The 22,562-nt window shown below is 34.7% G+C and overlaps 1 protein-coding gene across 1 annotated transcript in view; it reads right to left on the reverse strand.

Moving 5' to 3' along the window:
• Window positions 1-22,562, reverse strand: part of ISPD (isoprenoid synthase domain containing) — a 308,561-nt gene that overhangs the window by 76,551 nt on the left and 209,448 nt on the right. The window lies entirely within an intron of this gene.

The raw sequence follows: 22,562 nt of genomic DNA on the forward strand, positions 1-22,562 counted from the left end.
ATAGAAGGGCTGTGTACATTGGATACTTTTTCTTCCATTCCTGTGATACTTTGCTAAGAAGAACATTTTCCAGTTCCATCCATGTAAACATGAAGGAGGTAAAGTCTTCGTTTCTCTTTAGGGCTGCATAGTATTCTATGGTGTACATATACCATAGTTTATTGATCCATTTGTGGATTGATGGGCACTTGGGCTTCTTCCATGACCTGGCGATTATGAATTGTGCTGCAGTTAACATTCTGATACAAACATCTTTATTGTAATGTGATTTTTTATCTTCTGGCCCAGCAGAAGAAAAGAAATATTAGAATATTTTTAAAGGTAGAGATGAGAACTTTTTATGGGTTTCTGATGAAGAGTTCTGGCTGCCCAATGTAGAAAGAGAATGCTTACTGCGAAGTAAGCATTTTAGCACCTGGATAAGCTTTGCGGGCAGTAACAACTGGAAGTGACATACACACAGGGCTGCACAGCAATTACTGTGATTTGCCTGGTAGCATCTGGAGATGGGTTATTAGTGATTCAAAAGCCTTATGAAGTACAGTTGTTGAGTGGAGCTTCTTAAGATCCATATTTACATCTGCAACACTTTAGAATTTAAAAGTAGTAATTGGTAGAATATGAAGACTAAAGAAAATATTTATGCATACACACATACAAATTCTAACATGTATTAGTGGGAAGTAATGAAATAAATCACTGCTGCTTCAGTTTCAAGAAACAAAGTAGTGCTTATATATGCGTGTGCACACACACATACACAAATGCACACACACAGTGGAGCTTCCGCAGATGACCACCTCCCAACATTGACTACCTCTTTAAGACAAATGAATTTTCACAGACCAGATGTGTATCAGTACAGTAGGCCTAGTTACTTATGATGACCACCTATGTATGTATATATTTCAATGGAAACCATCAAAACTGTTTGCCTCTAAAATAGCTAAACTTGTCTCTGAACTACTAGGATGCCATGTGTCTACGACTTTATGTAAACAAAAACAAATCTTTTATAATTTTTGATTTCTAAGAATGAAAAACAGATATATAATACACATGAATAAACAAGCATCACTGTAATTTTACATACAATGTTTGTAGAAAACTATGATATAAATTACAGCCTTTAAACTGGTAAATTTTCCTCATGTTTTGATCTTCACTAAAGTTCAGAAACTAATGAACTTTAATTATATGGAAAGTTTAAAAAAATTATATAATCAAACAATTGCTATAGTGCATATGCCACTGCACCAAGAAATAAGAGAATTACTTTCAAAAATAAATATTTAAAACTTGTTCTTAAAAAAGAATGAACATTGTACACCTTAAAAAGCATACTTCCTGAGTTAATTTAGATTAATATCTATAATAAATATCCATTAAAATGTTCTCATAAAATATTAGAATCATTTTGTCATTCACTAGTAATCATCAAATTCAAATTGCATAGGTGGAAGAATGTATGTTCAACTAGCTGAATTCTTGAATTTTGTTACTCTTTTCTGTGACTTAGTTGTCTAATATCCAGATTCCATGTGTAAACAAAATACACATATGGTATCAAATAGTACTGAAATGGCATAACATTGATGATTTTAATTGCTATGCTCCAAATTATTCTGTCAGAGTGCAGTTTTTCTAGAAACTGCATTCTTTTTTAAAATAAAGGAGTGCTTTGCCCAATTATAAAAAAAGCATAAATTAATAAATTAATACAAGGTTCTGATACCTGATATGCCACAATCTGTGTGTAATTATTTTCTTTCACATATAACGCCCCTTAAGACACTAAGAATTAAAAACATTTAGAAATATTATACTAAATACAAAGAAACGAGGTCCTCACTATATTCTCTAACAATTAACAATTTTCTTAAACCTTTCTGTTAACCATAAATAAGTTACATATTTTTAATCTATTCCATACACAATTCATATGTATAGATGTAAACAATATAATTAATCTCTAATGAGTAACAGATCTCTTATAACTTGGATTATCATCAATATTTCTAAATCTGTAAGTCTAATGTTCAATTGCTATAAAGGTTGGTAAATATTTACAACTAAACAATAAATAAGTAACATATGTGATCCATTCTCTGTATTTGTTTCATAAAATACCTCTTTGTATCTGGCTGAATACTTTAAAATTCTTTTGTAACTACTTTAAAATTCTTCTGTAACTGGCCAACTAATTGGTGTTAGGTAGCATTGACAGGGATAATAAAAAAAAAAATTGTCCTAGAGAAATTGTATCAACTATTATATGCTTAAAATAATCTTAATTAGTACAGTTTATGAAATATAAAAAGGTTCATTAGGAATTTTAAGAGGTTAAGCTATTGATAAACAAGCCAGAGTAAAATCCCTTGTTTTAACTCAAAATGATTTAAAAATCACATATAGACTGTCTCTATAGTTTGCAAACATTTCAATACATCCTAGTATCTTGGCTTATTGGGTACAAAGCCCCTCTAACAAAGTGCTAGATAAATGAAGTTATTTCACGATTTATCCAAAGCAAAACTGTAGCGTTAACTGTTCCAAAATAATTTAAGAAACTTGGAGCTAGACAGCAATCCTCTCCTTTTTAAATAAAGACTCACATTTTTCTTAGAGGAAACTGATACTCTAAGAATTATATTAGTTTTTTTTCATAGCCAAGTTAGTTATCACTAAAACATAAGCCCTGTCTCCCTGATTCCTGCTTTAGGCTCCTGCTCACACACAGCAATTTTCTATTTTTTTTAGTAACTTTTAAATTGATACAAACCTCCCCAAAGTTTAATTGTAACTTGTGCCAGGAGTTTGCTAAAAGCTTAAGATCCAAAATGTTTTTAATATTTTTAATATGTAATTTATTATAATTTTTCTCATGTGCAAAAATGATCAAAATAAGGTATTTAAATGAAAGTTCCTCTTTCATATTTCCATAATTTCCCCTTTTCAGAAAAGGTTTTAGAGTAATCATTTAAAGGAATCAGTCAGGGTGGTACCTGTGGCTCACTGGGTAGGGCACTGGCCCCATATCCCGAGGGTGGTGGGTTCAAACCCGGCCCTGGCCAAATTGCAACAAAAAATAGCTGGCCGTTGTGGTGGGTACCTGTAGTCCCAGCTACTTGGGAGGCTGAGGCAAGAGATCCGCCTAAGCCAAGGAGTTGGAGGTTACAGTGAGCTGTGATCCCATAGCACTCTACCGAGGGCGACAAAATAAGACTCTGTCTCTAAAAAAATAAATAAATAAATAAAGTAATTAGTCAACAAAAAGATAATTTTTCCTCTTTAATCTTATAGGGATAGCAGAGTTAAAAATAAAATATTAAATAATTTTATCATCAAATATTATTCAATGACTTACAAAATAAACTAATAAGATAAGGTTTTCTTTCCTCAAGTATTACCCTCATGCTACTTATTACTTAGGAAAAGTCCATGTGTATGTGCCATGGTGTTTCCTTTCTGTTCTATTCATATGCATTTAATTAGTAATGGTACAGTGAAAACATACGCTCAGTCGTTAAACAAATTTCTATGGGATTTTCTGTTCCTAAAACTTGAACCTCATGGTAATATTTCTGGATTATGGCCCAATAAGCATATTTACTGTTTTCTTTTTACTTTAGACAAAAAGGCACTTTATTAGCCTTCTAATAATCAATGCTATCATTAAGTATTGTAACAGAGAAAACATAAGAAATAGAACATTTTTCTGAATCCTTTTCAAGCCTATTATCCATTTATCAATATTTTAAAATATTTTTGCTATATATTTTTTGTTGACATCACCAGATCCAAAGCAAGTCATTCAACAAAGAGCAAGTATTAGCAATGGGCTGAGCACAATTATAGATGCCAGGAGGGCGATATAAACACATAAAACATAAGGAAAATATTTAAGGCTCCATATAAAGAGAAATGATTGTGATTTGGCAGATCCCATAGTCAGTTCAGTGGTTTTCAGGGGATATTGGATGAATAGGAATTTAATTCCTTGAGAAGAAAGGAATTGATGAACAGAAAACCAGGACTTGATAAGAGGATGAAAAGGTGAATCTTCTTTACTGAAGCAAAAATAGAAACAGTATAAGGGAAGAGTCTGGAGATTTGGACAGTTGAACCAGACTCTAATATTAGAGATTAATAAAATACCTTAAGAACTGAAAAGTGCTGATTCCTAGCACGAACATTTAAGACTGCAATGTGACCTACTTTGTGACTGTACGAGTGACCACATGAAGTCATTTATAAGACTTGGGTGAAGTCTTCCTGTTAATCTCCAAATAAATTTGCATTATTTTATAGTCAGGACAATTAGTATGAATATATGGTATGAGGCAAAGAGATGACAGGGGAGAGAAAGTACACAGTTCAACAAGAAGGGTAACAGTGTGGTCTCAAAACCATATTTGCTGATTGAAATGGTTATGCCATTGTTAGAAATATATACTTTTCAAACAATGCACTGTCCAGTATTGTAGTTGTTAATGTTAAAGGCTTAAGCATCAGACTGGCTTGGGATCCTACTCCACGTCTGCCTCTGCTAATACCATGACTGTGAGCAAATTACCAAAACTCTGAGCACTGGTGTTCTCACCTGCAAAATGGTGACAAATTCCCCTGATAGGTTCATTGTAAGTATAACATCAGATGAACATAGAGATCTATGTTCAGTGCAGGAACACGGTAGGCTCTTAGTAAATAATATCACCTGCCCAACTTTTCTATAACAGTATAATGTATATTAAATTTTATTTATTTTCATGTACATTTCTTTCAAGAGAAATGCCTCATTTACACTAATAACTTGAAGAGAACCATTGGATTTCTGTCATTTGTTCCAATCCAAATATATTGTATAGATAATAATTGATTAATATACATTGAGTCTTTTTTTTTTTTAATGATAGCTGTATACATTAATGCAAACATGGGTCTTTTGGCTCCTTGGCTCCTTGAGAAAATGCTGAACAAGTTGTAAGACAGAAAGAATCTTAATTTAATCTCTTCTACTCAAAATAAATAAAAGAAGAAAGAATAGGGCAAACAGATAAATTCAGATTTGAATGGCCCGCACTTTACAATATCATTCAACTTCTCCAAATCCAGGCAGAAAGGGAAACATCAAAAATCTCACGCAGATTTCAATGTTTCCAGTTTCTTCTCTGTGGTTGTTATAGATAATCAAGACTGGAATAATCTGAGCAAGCGTGAGGCTAAGACCACCCCACTCCTCTCATCAGCAACCAGTATATTTAGCAAGTATCCCCTAAGGGTGGATAAAACAACCGCAAATGTAAAAATGTGAAGATTCTCAGAAGGTTAGATCTAAGAGAACTATTTTGTTGTGACCCAATCTCTTTTAATACTCACAGAGATTAAAAAGCACATACACACAGAAAATCAGAATGTACACTGATTTCTACCCAGAGAACCGTGGCTGTATATTTACCATCTGGCAAGGGGGAAGGGAAGTCCTAGCAAATGAGCATCTAGATGATGTTTGCAAGAGTTACCACACAGCCACATACAAGGAAAATCTGAATCAGCAACAAAGACAAAGGCGTACTTCTCACCAAAGAATGAATATTCATCATGTTGCCAGGACCACACAGGTTGAATTAAATGCAACTGCTGCAATTTCACACTGATATTCTGCCTGAGAGCAATATCAAAGGTCAAAATGTAATATGATATAGGACAATTTATCAAGAGTGTGTATTTAGTGTTAAAAAAGGAGTTGGAGACCAGCAGGAATCACCAAGGAATGGTTCTTCTGAGTTAGAAAGAATATTGTCTATGAACAGAACACAGAACACATGGAGAATTCTCAGTGGAAATACCAAGGTAAACAGCAGGTTTGGGAAATCCTTGACAAAGATATAATTGCCTTAGCCTATCATATCTGAGTCTGTTGATATCCTGCTTTTTCTCAATTCTCTTAAAATGTATCTGTCTCTATTCTAAAACCATTTAATATTAAACAGTACTAGAAGATCTTTTACTGAGAGTAATTATATATTTTAAAATCTCTCATATAATAATTCTTTGGCTTATTATATTTTACCAAGATAAAATTAAAAAAGCAGTTCAAACACAAAAGTAGACTTCTAACATGAGGCTCCTGTGAAAGTTCATCCAAGTAAATGCCAAACCACCTTGCAGACACCTGAGCCAGAAGTTTACCTGCCAGCATGTGCATACGCCTTGACAGGTGTCCAACTTAACTGTTTCCATGGTTTCATGTGAAGGTGTCCAGGCAGAGCTAACCTATAAAGTTATTTTTTAATTGTTGACTTAATAGAAGATAATTCTCATTTGGAGAAGTAGTGCATTATATCAAATGTAATGCAGAAAAATTGTGATTTGAAGCTGTTTTAGGTAAAAGGAACAAGTAAATTAAGTACACGGAAGCTTATATTATGTTACAAAATGATTCAAACTATAATTCCTTTCCCCATAAGCATTCCTCAGTAGATTTATTCCATTGGGCTTCTAGTGAATGACAATGAAAAGCAATCTTCCAAAGATCACAGGTCTGATCATGTTAGTCCTCCAATTAGAAAATGTGCAAAGGTCTTTGTCTTCAGAAGTCACAGATTTTCAGTGTGGGTTTTAGAACTGGTGACTTCACAGTGTAGATGTTTTTCCCAACACATTCAAGACTGAAGACACTTTTTGACATGACAATTGCTCACAGACTACACCATTCAGCGGAACTTGCAGTATTTTTCAGCTGAATAATGCATAGTGATAATTATGAATTTGTAAATGTCTGTCAATTACAACATCTATATCTTTGAAAACAATGTATTTACTTTCTACTGAGGATTCTGAGAACAAAATAGATTTGAGGACTTTGGTAATGCCTTTGTGGCTTATGGTTTAAGAATCGCTCCTGAGGTAAAAAAGAAGGGATTAAACATTTCCTGGGCATCTAAAGTGTTTGTACTATGGTAGCTCCATGACTCAACACTAAGCTTACAGAGAAAGTGTGCTCAATATTTATTTACTAAAAGAAGAAACTACTTAAGATCAGAATTCTAGTCTTAGTTACTAGGCTTCTGCACTTTGCACTGGTTGTGACCTTTACTGGACTTTGCTACACACCAGGGCTAATTTCCTCAGCTCCTTCAAACATCTGCCCAAATACCATCTTCCTAACGAGGCAATGCTCCCACCTGGGATTCTCAGCGCCTCTTCCCTTCCTTCATTCCACTTCATTTGTTTTCCCAGTAGTCATCATTTCATCATTTTCTATCATTCTCTTATAATTTTCTTTTGTATTGTTTTTACTCTCTGTCACCCATAGAATATAAGCTCCACAAATGCATATGGTCTGATTTGTTCACTGGTGCATTCCAAGCTTCTAAAACAATCCCTTGGCATTGTGAATGTTTTTTAAATGATTAAATCTCTGACAAATCATTACATTTTAGTGTTTCTGATCCTTCATCTGCAAAAAAGAGGTGAAATCTCTCTTACTCATTTGCAGAGTGGTTTAAGAAACTAGTGAGTCTCGCCGTAGTAAATGTGATTCTGAAATTTATGTGATTTTATTCGTAACTCTTCTGTATGAGACACTGAAGCTCTTAAGGGTGAGACAATAGATTACCCCTCTCCCCTAAAGGCTCAGTATATGGACAGCAGTGATAGTTCTCCCCCTCAGCCAGGCACATGTCATGAAACTGGACTTACTGTTCATTTTGCTGACATGACTAGGTGATGACTATGAAGATATGTGTCTTCATTATAAATTATAACCCATCCTGCTTCGATTTGGAATGTTCTTTTCCCTAAAATGCCTTCACTTTCCTAATTGAATTATGCAAGATTCCTCACAATCATAGGTGTGCTGGTTACTTTTTATGTCAGCTTGGCTAGGCTATGGTAGCCAGTTATTTGGTCAGACACTAATCTAGATAATCTAGATAAAGCAGATTATCTTCCATAATAGGGGTGAGCTTCATCTAACCAGTTGAAGACCTTCAGACCAATAACTGAGGTTTCAGGAAGAAATGATTCTGCCTTAGGACTGCAACATAGAAATCCTGCCTGAATTTCCAGCCTGCTGCACCGCTGTACAGATTTCAGACATCTAGCTTCCACAGTCAAGTAGCAACTCTCCACACATACATTCTGTTAGTTCTGTGCCTCTGGAGAACCATGATACCAAAGGTTCTGAGACAGCCTAGGTTTCAAAAGCAATGCTGGTGACACCAATGCTTAGAGATACACAGTTAACATGAACTACCTGATGATATTTCTTAAAAAAATTAATTTTTACTGAAGCATAATTCACATACTTAACTCCAAAATGCACATTTTAAGAGTAAAGCGTAATGAGCTTATACACATATCTATAACTGTATATCCATCACCCTTCTTGCCCTTTCCAATTATTCTGATTTCTATTTCTATAGCTTAGTTTTGCCTGTTCTAGAACTTCAGGTAAAAGGAATCTGACAGTATTACAATCTTTCATAAATAGTTTGCATTGTTCAACATGGTTTGTAAGATTCAACTTTGTTGTTTTGTGTATTGGTAGATTTGTTTAACTTCTATGTATAAGTTTCAAATCATCTTGAATTTACTTTTTGTGACAAGTAAAAAGTGCAAGTTGAAGCTCAATATTTCCTAATTGTTTCCAAATGTTCTAGAACAAGTGAATTGACTTTCCCTAGTGAGGTACCTCGGTTTTTCTTTTAGAGACAGAGTCTTACTTTGTTGCCCTCAATAGAGTGCTGTAGTGTCACAGTTCACAGCAGCCTCCAACTCCTGGGCTTAGGCGATTCTCTTGCCTCAGCCTCCTGAGTAGCTGGAACTACAGGCACCTGCTACAACACCTGGCTACTTTTTATTGCAGTTTGGCTGGGGCCCAGGTTCAAACCCGCCACCCTCGATATATGGGGCCAGTGCCCTACTCACTGAGCCACAGGTGTCGCCCTGAAGCACCTTGTTATCTTTGTCAAAGATCAGATGACTGTACGTATTTGGGTCTATTCTAGAATACTTTGTTCAATTCCCCTACTTATTTTTCTTACATCAACTCCACAGTCTTAATTCTGTATCCTTACAAGTTGTCAAATCAGTTAGCGTGACTCATTCAATTTTGTTATTCTTTTAAAAAGCAGAACTATTTTAAGTCTTTTCCATTTCCATATGAATTTGAAAATCAGCTTGTCATTATCCTATTATTTTAATAGGGACTGCATGGAATTATAGGTTAATTGGTGGATAACTGTTCTTAATGTCAATCCATGAATATGATATACATTCCCATTTATTTAGGTGCTATATAAATTCTCTTCATGCTATTTTGTAGGAGATTCGAACATTCTTTGAACTTACATCCTTAAATCTTTTATATTTTATCATGCCACTGTGGTTTTTTTTAACTTTAAGTTCAACTTTTTTATTGCATGTATATAAAAATAATACTGTTTTTATAGTGATCTTATATTTTAGGAAATAATCATCTCCTATACTATTTTTGTGAAATACTTAAGACTTGTGAAATTAACATCTACATAGCATAATAGAAAATTATTTTACTTCTAAGGTAAATTTGCTTCAATAAATCTACATTTATAATTTGTGATGCATTCATGCTTTGAAACAGTTTCCCACACCTTATAAAACATATAAACTTTAAGATAATAGTGCCATATATTTTAAGTTATTGCTCATATAAAGCATAGAAAGATATCAAAAAGGCAGGTATAAATGACATAATATAAGAGAGATTAAACATCTTGTATAGGCTCAGTGCCTATAGCTTAGAAGCTATGGAACAAGCCACATACACTGGAGCTGGTGGGTTTGAACCCAGCCTGGGCCTGCCAAACAACAGTGACAACTACAACCAAAAAATAGCCGAGCAGTGTGGCAGGGGACTATAGTCCCAGCTACTTGGGAGGCTGAGATAAGAGAATTGCTTAAGCCCAAGAGTTTGAGGTTGCTGTGAGCTGTGATGCCACAGCACTCTACTGAGGGTGACATAATAAGACTGTCTCAAAAATAATAAATAAACAATAAATATCTTGTATATATGTACATGTATACAGACACACATACACAATATTAAGGTTTTCAAAAATCAGTGACATGGCACAACTTTTGCTGAGGCAAGACAAAAATACTTCCAAGCACAACTCTGCTGTATATTCCTCCCCTTGTCTGTGATAGGGCCAATTCATTTAATACTGTTTCCTTCTCTGAGACAGTGTTCTTCCTACCAATTCTCTTCAGGAATTCAGAACTATCCCAATCTCTCCACCACCCACATCCTACCAAATAGCAGTGAATTTGATTTTTTATTGTGGCAAATCACTTGGTTTCACTAAAACTTACAATGTTAATAATAAAATTTTACCAGGATCAGGCCATTTAATCATCAATGCAGAATTAAACACCTGTTCATCTAAGACAAAATAATAGTAATAATAATTGATCACCAAGCTGTTAAGGAGCTACAGTGTCAGACCAGACAAAGTCACACTGGGATCCTCTGCTAATCCTAGAGGAAGCCTATTTTAGGCCTTTTAGCCCAGTGTTGTGGATAGAGGAGAAGGTGAACCTAGTTCTTTATTCTCCACACACAACACTATCGCCCTTGAAGGACAGAGAGACACGAGAGCCCTCTGCAAATGGACGAACATGGCTTGTGCCCTTCACACAGCAGAATTCTTCTGCAACGTGAAGGCTATTTTGCTTGCAAACAAATTTTATACACACACTTTGCTACTTTTTCCCTGAGTCTCAAACTCCATTATCTAATACCTATGCATGTCTCTCTTACCTTTCCCTAAATTTGATTATTAAAGTTTCTGACAAAGTAACATGTCATGGAACCATAATCTGTCAACACAAATGGACTAAACCCATACCAAAAAAGGGAAAATCCCTTAGAAGATTTCTCTAGCCAGAATAATCTGAGTGCCAAAAAAAAATAATTGTGGATTTACTGCTTGTATTATTGCCTTATTTTGCTGTACTGCTTTCATAGTAAATTTTTTCTTAAAAAAAAAAATGAATTGAGTTGCGTAAGTATAAGGCATTCCATTGAGGGTCAAAATAAAGAGAGTAACAGAAACAAAGATGACCAGATTGAACAGCAGTCAGTAGTCCCATCTACCTTAATATTTTTAATATTCAAAAGTTGTGCAAATTTTTAAAATTATGTCCAAATTAAAATGATGAAAAGTTATGCAAAACTTTACAAAGAATATTCTATTCTTAATATTCAAAAGTTGTGCAAACTTTTCAAATTATGCCCTGCTGAGTCTAAAACCTTTATTTTTAGTCTTTTGCAGTTTCTCTTTTACCTTAACGTACTTAAGGAACATGACATTTCTATATTGCAAAGGGAAGGTGCACCTTTGTATTCATTAGGATAAGAGGTTGGCCCGAAGACTTTCATGGTTTGAAGCAATTCCCTCCATTTTTCTAAGTCCCTGCAATACCACCATGATTACCCCACCCCACTGAATTTTTTTTAAAGGCATGAAAAACATTGTTTACAATGTTCTTTATAATATACAATTAGAAGCCCAACCCAAATCAAAGTAAGCCATACAATGATGCCTGGAAGCAAAGATAATTAAGATAAGCAGATAATTAAGGGTGGGCATTACCAGAAAAACAGTGTTATGGTTCCTGAGTACTCTCTGGAATGTATCCCACCAAGCCCATTCTGGCACTGAAACAGAGCACGTGCCTAAGAACTATTCCTCCTGGAACCAAGTATTTCCAATAAGATTTGCTTTTTTAACAGGGTTAATGTTTAAACTGACTCTTACTCTATTCCTCTGCAAGTACTGCCTCTTTCTTCCTAGCCTCACTGCAGCTATTCAACACAGCCCAGGAAACAATCAACCTGGGTCTTAATAGTGTCCCAGACAATGTGGATTCCAATCATACTAAGATAAGAACTTCCCAGAAGAGCAGGGAAGGCTTCAGGCTCCCACCTTTAGAATGATGTTAAGTAAGTCCTATGGAATCTTCAGATTTGCTGTCAGCAGGGCACAGGGCCTGAGAAAGTGCAGCCACAGCTGAATTAATCAAGCAATTTTAAGTACAATGGAACCTCCATAGTCAACCACCTCCCTAAGTTGATTACCTCCTTAAGTTGACTCAATTTTGATAGACCCGACATGTACCACATGTCCGTATCAGCACAATAGACCTAGTTCCTTATTGACCACCTCTGTATGTGGGTGGTCAAATCATAGTGGTTGTGCTTTCATTGCTGCCTGGCCATCTGTGGATGTCAGGCTATGGATGCCTCATGATAAAAAGCCTCTTAGCACTCACATATTTTTTCTCAAAAAACCTCTTGATATTCTGCTCTTCCGGCCCCCTCCCAGTCCTGCATATCCCTTCTTGCCACCATAGGAGCAGACCATGTGCTCAGCTCCATTTCCTGCTCTTCACTCCTCAGAACAACTGATGGTAAAGACAAGTTTTTGGCTTCTAGGCCCACCCATGTTAGATTCAGTTTCTCTCTGCTCCATAGCCCATAGCCAAGGAAAGGCCCTGCCAACCCTCATGTGACCACAGCTACAGAGAAGAGATTGGGTCATAAAATAATCTGAAAAGGAATACAAAATAGTTCAAATTTTATGATAAATCATAATCTCATTAATTGTAAAACAATGTAACAAGGCTATACTTTGCACACATGCATGTGTAAATTGTATATATAGGTATGTAAAATAAACGTTTTGTTTCTTTGTTTTTTCTGTTGGTTTTTACTTTAGGAAACTCTACTAAAACCTCTCCGGGCATGTGAACAGAGCGATGCATCTGCGGTCCAAATCCAGGTCAGTCACTTACAAGCTTGTAGTGCATGGAGTTATGTAAGTTTCTGGGCCCGGATTCCTCACTTGGGTATGAGAGCGCTATCAATACCCAGTTCACAGGACTATCCTCAAGTTTCAACAAGAGTGTATACAAAAGTACATGGTACACGGTGCTCGGAAAACATTTGTCTTTTTTTCCATATTCTATAAAGAACTAATTTTAACAAATGCTTTTCATTTAGCAGCTTCACCTGGCTAAGCACGTGCTGAAGAAAATATGACATACTATCCAAGTTAGTGAGTTTATCTTAGGCTAGAAGAGACGCTGTAAATGTCAAGATAAGAGACAAATTCAGGAGAAATGCAGTGGTGCTTCCAGGTAATGTAGCTGACTGGACCTGAAAGATGTAAACTGAACTTTAAACACCTTCTAGACTTTTTAGAGTCCTAGAAAGTGTTCTGGTGTCTAGTAAGTCATTCAGGGTTGAGAATCTAGGATTATAAATAGTCTAAAACAAAAGACCTATCTTTACTCATCAGATTGAGATCACTTGGTTCCATCAAATCAAATTTTCTGCTCACATGAAAGCAATAATCCCACTCTCGCTCTCATTCTTTCCCTCAGTAGCAAAGATAGTGAAGCTACCTAGATCACTCTTAGAATTTTGCTACTGTGTCCACAGAGGTATGTTTTCTTATAACTGAACAATGCATATTAATTTGATATTAGTATGAGTAGACTAATAACTCAAATGCTGACAATGGTGTTTTAGTACAACACAATAGGGACATTGTTCATTTGACAACATACACAGGAAAAACCCTTCGTATTAAAATACCTAAACTCTTCCCAAGCCCTGGTCAAACAGAACAAGGTAAATATGATAAACATTACACGCCTACATCATGAATACACCATTGTGAATCTGAAGAGTGCTGGAGGGCACAAAGGAAAACCTATTATGAAACCAAATCACACACCTGGGACTAACAGAAGCTGCTGCTAGGGTGGAGATTGGGGACAAGGCTGATGGGGGCACAACAGGGAAAGGATTTCCACTATACACAATTGTGTATGATTGAAGTTTAAAACCAAATGAATGCACTTTCTCACAAAAGTAATTTAAGAAAGGGGATACACACAAATATTTGCAATCCTTAGCACCACCCCATATGTAAAAAAAACCCCCAGCTGGTTATAATTCAGGAAAGTGGATCTCCTTCATACCATTAGATGTCCAATTAGTAATAACTTGTTTTCTAGGCAAAAATTAGTAAATCTTTCATTTGAATTTTGTACTAAAGTGGTGAGAACTGCAGAACTTTTTTTTTTATTAAATCATAAACACATAGATCATGTATACATTAATGCATTTATGGGGTACAATGTGCTGGTTTCATATAGAATTAGGAATGCTTATATCACTCTAGTTAATATATACCTCATCTTGTGTACTTAGTTATTGTGTTAAGACATTTAAACTCTATGCTAATAGATCTGACATGTACCCTTGCATTATGCACTATAGGTGTGATCCCACCATTCACCCTCCCTCGATCACGCTTCCCCATTCCTCTCCCATCCCCCTCCTCCCTCTTTTATCTTGTGCCATAAGGTATGATCTAATCTTCATATGAAAGTGTGAGTGATTGTAAATTGGTTTCATAATAGTATTGAGTACATTGGATATTTTTTCTTCCATTTTTGAGACACTTTACTAAGTAGGATATGTTCCAGCTCCATCCATGTGAATGTAAAAGAGGTAAAGTCTCCATCTTTTTTAAGGCTGCATAATATTCCATGGCATATTTATACCACAATTTATTAATCCATGCATGGGTCGATGGGCACTTGGGCGGCTTCTATGACTTGGCTATTATGAATTGAGCTACAGTGAACAATCTGGTCCAAATATCTTTACTATAAAGTGACTTGGGGTCTTTTGGATATACACCTAGTAGAGGAATTATAGGATCAAATGGTAGGTCTACTTTTAGATCCATGAGTACTCTCCATACTTCTTTCCAAAAGGAACATATTAGCTTGCACTCTCATTAGCAGTGCAGAAGTGTTCCCTTTTCTCCACATCCACACCCACATCAGTAACTGTGGGATTTTGTTATGTGAGCCACTCTTACTGGAGTTAGATGATATCTCAAAGTGGTTTTGATTTGCATTTCTCTGATGATTAAAGATGATGAGCATTTTTCATGTGTCTGTAGGCCATGCGCCTACCTTCTTCAGCAAAGCTTCTGTTCAAGTCCTTTGCCCACAATAAAATGAGATTACTTATTCTTATTAAAAAGTTTGAGTTCTCTGTGGATTCTGGTTATCGAACCTTTGTCAGAAGCATAGCCTGCAAATATCTTCTCCCATTCTGAGGGCTGTCTGCTTGCTTTACTACTGTGTTCTCGGCTGTGCAGATGCTTTTTAGTTTGATCAGATCCTAGTAATGTATTTTTGGTGTTGCTTCCACTGCCCGGGGGTTCCTCCTCATAAAGTATTCTCCCAGGCCAATTTCTTCAAGTGTTTCTCCTATACTTTCTCCAAGAATCTTTATAGTTTCATGTCTTAAGTTTAAATATTTTATCCAGTGAGAGTCAATTTTTGTTAATGGTGAAAGGTGTGGGTCCAGTTTCAGTCTTCTACAAGTCGCCAGCCAATTCTCCTAGCACCATTTGTTAAGTAGGGACTCTTCCCTCCAATTTATATTTTTGATAGGTTTATCAATGACGATAAGTGTGTGGGTTCATCTCTTGGTTCTCAACTCTGTTTGATACAGCTACCTCTCTATTTTTGTGCCAATACCATGCTGTTTTGATCACTATGGTTTTATAGTATAGTTTGAAGTCTGGAAACATGATTCTCCTGATTTGTTTTTATTTCTGAGTAATATCTTGGCTATTTGAGGTTTTTTTCTGGTTACATAAGAAACGAAATACTATTTTTTCCAGATCTTTAAAGTATGATACTGGTATCTTGATAGGGATTACATTAAATTTGTAAATTGCTTTGGGTAATATGGAAATTTTAACAATCTTGATTCTTCCTAGCCATGAGCATGGTATGTTTTTCCATTTGTTAACATCTTCAGCTATTTCTTTTCTCAGAGTTTGGTAATTCTCTTTATAGAGATCTTTCACATCCTTTGCTAAGTAAATTCCAAATATTTCATCTTCTTTGGCACAACTGTAAAGGGAATAGAGTCCTTGAATGTTTTTTCGGCTTAACTATTATTGGTAGCACTTCTGACACATACTAACTCCACTCGTATCTCTGCACTAAGAGACGAAATCCATCAGGAAAGATAGCACCTCTCTCCCCCAGTCTCTTTTGGTGAAAAGAATCTAAACTTTTATAAGCGCCAGCTTGCAGACATATCCATCCACACAGACCAACCCTTTGTAATTTTTACTTGAGGCTTTCTAGCCTCCAGATTTTGTGCTATCTATATCCCCCTAAAGAAGAAAAACACTGATTTTCTAAGCACAAATTAATTTTTTGTTACCATTAGAATAAAATTCTCCCAAATCACACTTCCATGTAGAATTTGCGTGTTTCTCAAACATATATTCAAACCATAAGTTAGCTTTTTTTAAAAAAAACCCAGTCAATATTTTTCTCTCACTCGATCAAGTATTTTTATACTGTCTAGAAGTAGGCATGACTGTTTCATTAATGGTGTTTCTGGTTTCTACACTTTGTGAATTTCATGGACCCAAGCCAATGGGACATACCATTCTTACTTATTGCAAAACCATTACCTTGCGATCTGTAGACTGCCAGAAGAAGTGACTTTCCTTCTATAGACATTACTGCTTTTCTATAAAAATCTGAATGCCAATCACCCTACGGGAGTTCTTATTCAAGAAGCAAACTGGTTATGCTTGCATACTCACTGAGTGCCTTTGTCATTAAAGTGATTCAAATTGAAAAGCATTCTCAGATGCTAGAAATTGGAAATGTTAACTGGCAAACCTCAAATCTATGTAATATTTAAAATATTTTTTAATTATAATAATAGTGACATCTATAAGGAGCATGTAGAAATACTATATACATGATCTAAATTAAATATTTTCTATATGGCACTCACAATCCTATGAATTCAAAGCAGTTGTGAAGTTCTAAAATGATTCAACCCAGAAATTTAATTAAAAGTGTAAGGTGCTGCCTAATTTGATTTCTAGACACCATATAATTAATCAAGCTGCAGCCACCTTAGGATGTCTTAAGATTTTCTGCAAGTCAATGAAAATGTGTTTATAAAATAAAATCTCAAGGCTTTTCACAAAATATAAATATTGAGTACATATAATTGCCTAGTATTGTGAAAGATTAATAAAATTGGCAAATCATCAATTCCCTTAAGCAACAGCGAAGGCTAACAGATGATGAGAGTTCACACGGTAATGTAATGAGAAAGCACGCAGAAACCTGAAGTGAGGATATCTAATACCCAGATATCAAAAGCTGCTCAACAGTTCACGAGGGGAAAGTCAACACTTATTGCTTCTGATCCAAAGGAGCTTTACTATTGTTAATATGTTTAAGCATTTATTCTTTATCTAAGCAAAACATGAAGATAAAAAATTCCACTATGATATTTATATCCCAACACATAAATACATTAAGAGACCATTGCAGGTAAATGAATTAACTGAAAATCATATATCCCGTAAGATGAAAGGAAAGGATAAGAGAAAACACACACAGCATTTAGTGTGATGCTATTTAAGAACCTATAACATTTAAAGTTTCTAACACTTTGCTGCTTTTAAATTAAAAGTATATTTATGTGCTGATCCTATATGCAAAACTTTAGAATTCTGAACCTTAAAAACTTATAGCTTCTCAAGGTTTCTAAGTAGATAAACATTATCAGCCAATAATGATGGATTTGTCTCTTACTTTCCAATCCTTTAAGCTTACTTTTGTAAGTTGTCTTATTGTGGTGATTAGGTCACCAGTGCAAGGTTGAATATAAGTGTTGATGTGGCCATCGTTTCTTTGGTTTTCATTTTAACAGCAATGTTCCTAACATGTGTTAAATTTGATGTGTGCTTTAAATTGTTAGTGTATAACTTTATCAAGTTAATACACTTTAATATGCTAAGAGTTTATCATGATATGGCATTGAACTTTATCCTGCCTTTTCTCTGCCTATTGAAACATTTATTTTTCTCTTTTCACTAGAATATATGGTAAATTACTCTAGTTGGATTTTAACTATAAACTATCTCGGAATCCACATTCACATTTCCATTAATGAATGATATTGGCCTATAGTTTGGAATTTATTAATTTTTAACCCTTAAGAACTGAAGCCATCACAACTATGGCCAGCTCTCGCTTTTTTACACACTTTCAGGAATACAATAGGTGTAGCAAAACCAAAACCATTAGAGAAGTACTTGAAACAAGGAAGACTACTACTGAAATCTGGGATGTTCTGATCATACTTTCAAATATTTTTTTCATTTTTGCACGTTACATCTTAGTTAACCAATAGTTACTGTGGACCAATCTCAGTGCTAGAAACAAAGCAGTGGACCAGACTACAAAAGAATCACCCTGATTTCTTAGGGTTTATATTCTCGGTGAAGGAAACAGACAATAAGCATAAATGAACAAATTGTGTTAAATTGCTACAGAGAAAAAGCATGGAGAGTGACAAGGAATACTTTAGTGGAAAGAGAGAAGGGTCAACATTCATTCAATAAAAATCGAACCATATTCAGAAAGAAAACAATATGAGCAAAGATAAGCTTTATGATAAAACCAAAATAAATATGAAAGCCTTTCTTTCTCCATGAAAAACCCACTTTTGGCAAGCTGACAGATGAAGTAGTACAGTAGTTCTCAGCCCACTTCCTCCAACAAAACAAAAAGAAGGAATGATGCTTATTATGTAACCTACTCTTCCCTTCCTTGCCTAAGGGGTATACTGGAATAAAGATGAGACAGATGGGTATTTTAGTGGCTATTTATTACTAAAGTAAATCTGTCCCAAGTTTTAGAACTACTTTTAGCAGTACATAACTTACAGTGCATTTCACAAGTGGCTAAGAAAACAGCGGGTGACAATATCTCAAGAAGAGTCTTCTCCAGCTGCACTTCAAAGTCCCCTGAAAATAGGATCCTCAATAATTCCATAAGGGATTAATAAACAAGTACCCAAATTTTACAACACTTAGACACAGATGTTTAGTGTCTATATCTTACTCCTTTACTGAAATGGCAAATTGCCCAAAATAATAAATGTACTGATCTATTGTTTAGGTGTGCTTAGCATCTGTTCTTCATCCTGTGGGGAGTGCACCCTACCTTAATCCCACCCATGTAGTCTGGATAGGCATGACCTGGTTCCAGGTGGGGGTAAGTTAACTAGCCCTGGTTAACAGAACATCTACATGGCCATGGTAAGTGAATCTAAAAATAAAGATATGCTTTACAGGCAGAATAACAGTACTAGGGTTTTTGGTAAAAATATTGGGGCAGAAACATGCTTTCTATTGAGTTTACTAAACTGGGAGCAGCTGGTCATTATGTTCGTGACTATTTAGAACATGACTTGAGAATAAAGAACCAAGTAGTCCGTCATAGGCAGGGTGAGCAAGAGACAGAGACGAGAAAGAGAGGCAACTGTCCTTTCAACATCTGGGTGTGACAGAGTCTGACACCATAATCTTGATTTTCAGTTACTACGTATATTAAGTCTACCTGTTTTTGCACATGTTTCTGACATGTGCAATTACAAAGTCCCAACTGCTAAACCAATTAGGTCATCAATTAACTCAATTGGCTTAAAAAAATCTCTTTTGCCTTGATCATCCCCCAGTAAATTTAGCTGCAACTGATATATAATGCTGCATTTTTTAGGAAGTTTTTAAATGATCATAAAATTTTGTTCATAAAGCATAATATTGAAATCTATAAATTAACATAAATCTGCAGAAACATGCACATATATTTCTTAATGTATGTTACAGAAAAAAATCACTATATTCAAAATTTTAAGCTAAGTGTTTAAACATTTAAAAGCAAAATTACAATTCACACTTCTATGTTATTTAACAAATTTGGCAAGTATATGTTTATTTCCTAGCTCACTAAAAACTATCAATATTTAATTTATAATTTTGCAATTCACAGTCATTACACAGTCCACATTTTCTTTTTCTTTAATTTTAAATGAATATTTAACTTTGGACAAAAATATTTTATATACTTTTCATCTAAAATATAGTAAGCATCAGAAAATTATATGATGTTTTGACGTGAGGCAAAAGTTAATCTAAATGAAATTAATATCCAAATAATATATGCCAATTAAAAAACTCTAAGAAAATAATTAGCAGTCATTTAGCCACAATGACTAAGAAAAATCTGGATATTTGCTAAGACAATTAAGAACTCTTAAGATTCCACTTTAGTTGAGCACTTAAAGAACTGAAAGGTCGAGGAGAGAAAATTTCCCTTTTTCATGAGCCTTGTTAAAGTCAGAGAATCTATAACAGTGGAATCAAATTTAGTAAATTCTGTGACTTTCAGAAGACTTTTTAGAAATTATAACTTGTAAACTTTTTAGAGTTTACTAATTCTTCTTTACTATACATTATAGTCTGGAAATTTATAATTTAAAAAGAACTAGAAGGCACAGCTTTCTTCTATTTTATCTTAGCATATATGCTTTTTATTAAGCTCGAAAGATATAATAGCTGAAAGATCTGTAGTCTCCGTGGAGGTATATGGCATGGTTCAGAAGAGCCTTCCACAGAACCAGTCCTGCCCACAGCAGAAGGCCAAACACTTACGCCTATTTACTCTTACTTATTTTCATAAGTTTACCACTAAGGTCGTATTTGCTATCACTTAGCTAACCTGCTATTCCTGAGGAGATAATTAAACTGTAAAGAATAAAATTTATGCATTTTTAACACCCAATTAACCTATGCAGTTCCTTCAGTGACGTATCTGCTAGAGGACCAGGGTCAACTGTAAGCCACTGTTTAAGTCAACTGTTTGACTTAAAGATGGCTTCATCTTTGTAAAGGGCCATGAACGTAAAGAACAACAATAACAATAAAAAACACCAAACAGCCAAAGAAAAGAGTCCTTTTTTCTTAAATCCTTACAACAATTAGCAAAAATTTGAGGAAAAGTAAAGGTGTACACTTGTAATTAACTTGATAAATAAAGTATATTTGGGAAGAAAATCTATGCTCTTTCGATGCTACTGAGAAAACTAAGAAACTTTTCTTAATTTATAAGAAAAACTGAAACTGTAATTTCAGAATACCTGAATCAGGTTTTTTTGAAATTGTATTGGCCAGGTCACTTGTTAAAAATTACGAAGCCTCCTCCTCCCTGCACCCCTAAACCCCACCGAGATGTGTTTATACTATTGCTTAACCTGGCAATTTGTAGGTTCAATGCAATGCCTTTAAAATGGAAATTGCTATCAGGGTTTATAAAGGTTTGTTACTACCTGTTTAGAAAATATTATGGGAAAATATTTGAGAAAAATATTATGCAACCATTTTCATCTAACAAGTTAGATTTAGTGATTATGCTTATCCTTTTTTCATGGTCTAGAACTGTAAATTCATGAACTAGATTTCTAGTTCATGAAAGAGCGACTTTCTAGTTCATGATAAGAGCGACTTCTTATCTAGGGCTTTAGTTTATTTCTTCTTATGAAGGTGAGAAAAATAAAAGTAAGTCTGTTCAAATGCTAGACTTTCTTAAAAAAAAAAAAAAAAAAGAAAAGACAACCCTCCCTAAAGAGTCTAAATCTTTTAATTATATCAAAAATATCTTAATATGAAGTCAGAAATTTAATAAATGGATAAGAGGATTAAGGTAAAGAATATGGCACAAATAAATTTAAACCCTAGTATATTTAACAAAACTCATTAATGCTACTTAAAATCCAAAACTGAACGAATCAAATCAGAACCTCACATATTTAGCCAGCAGATGAACCAAGAAATGACCAAGCTTTACTAATCTTCACAATAAAGGAACTACAGATGCATACCATAGATGTGTTATAAAACCATACATGTATACATTCATACAATAGAAGAATTCTATATGTAACTTGATATTTGGTGATTGGAATCAGTTCACAAAAGCGTATCCCCACTAGAGAGTCAAAATGTTAGTTGTTGTCGTCTTACTTTACAGTAAGAATGAAGTTTAAGATTGGCTGAAACCAACAAACTAATATAAGTACATACCAGTAAGTGGTATATAGATTCCTTTAGTGAACTCTGTTTTAATATACTGAGGTGGCCATAAAATCTACACACATTATAATAAATGTTACTTTTCAAAGTTGAACTGAAGGTACCATGACTGGACAAGTGTACCTAGACGTGCTATGTACATCCATTTTACCTCCAATTCATACACTTTGGGGGAATGACTGATTTTACGGTCAACAACATCTTTTAAAATGTATACATATTTTTGGCACCCTTGGTAATTTACTTTGCCCCAATTTCAGCTTGCAAGCCTATGAACAGTATTGAACTTCCTTTCCTTAGGTCTTAATTTGGATACTTCCCTTGCAAAAAAAGTTAAAGAATGTCCAATAACAGACATTTATTTTCTTGTGTTTCTGAAGGCTTATTTTGAAAGATTTGTCCATATAGAAGATCTGCGGCCTAATTACTTTAATTGTGACCTAGAAACTTTTGGGCATTAAATACAAACTTTGAAGCATTTGTAAAAAAGAAAACTGT

The sequence above is a fragment of the Otolemur garnettii genome, unplaced genomic scaffold, assembly GCF_000181295.1.
Source record: "Otolemur garnettii isolate 467f Iridium unplaced genomic scaffold, OtoGar3 scaffold00005, whole genome shotgun sequence".
Lineage (NCBI taxonomy): Eukaryota > Metazoa > Chordata > Mammalia > Primates > Galagidae > Otolemur > Otolemur garnettii.